Raw genomic sequence first — 452 nt, forward strand, 5'->3', positions numbered from 1 at the left:
TGAATCATGCCGTTATCATACCACCAACTGGGGGTGTAGTAATTGCTCCACATTGCCTAGAGTGTTTATAGTTCGGTTTAAGATGTTTTGACCCTGTTGCGCATCCGACTTCGGATCGGAAGGTTGCCCGGTCGGATCAAGCCGAGACCCTGCACCTGTTTCCATGTATGAAGTGGGGAGTGTAGCGATCACTCTGTCTTGTCTTTAGTGCTTAAATAACATATTCAGTTTGGCCCTGTGGCGCAACGGTAGCGCATCTGACTCCAGATCAGAAGGTTGTCCGTTCGAATCGGGCCGGGGTCACATAGCTAGTTTATTATATGAAGTGAGGAATATAGCGCTCGCTCTGTCTTGTCTTGAGCGTTCAAATATTTTTGTCGGTTTGGCCCTGTGGCGCAACGGTAGCGCATCTGACTCCAGATCAGAAGGTTGTCCGTTCGAATCGGGCCGGG

General features: G+C 49.8%; 2 non-coding genes across 2 annotated transcripts; both read left to right on the forward strand.

Annotated features, from left to right (window-relative positions):
- The first annotated feature begins 231 nt into the window (after positions 1-231).
- Pmar_PMAR025301 lies at positions 232-303 on the forward strand. Its single transcript has one exon. It is a non-coding gene; the product is annotated as a tRNA-Trp (tRNA).
- An 84-nt stretch (positions 304-387) lies between these two features.
- On the forward strand, positions 388-452 carry Pmar_PMAR025302. Its single transcript has one exon. It is a non-coding gene; the product is annotated as a tRNA-Trp (tRNA).

This window comes from Perkinsus marinus, assembly GCF_000006405.1.
Source record: "Perkinsus marinus ATCC 50983 genomic scaffold scf_1104296973022, whole genome shotgun sequence".
NCBI lineage: Eukaryota > Perkinsozoa > Perkinsida > Perkinsidae > Perkinsus > Perkinsus marinus.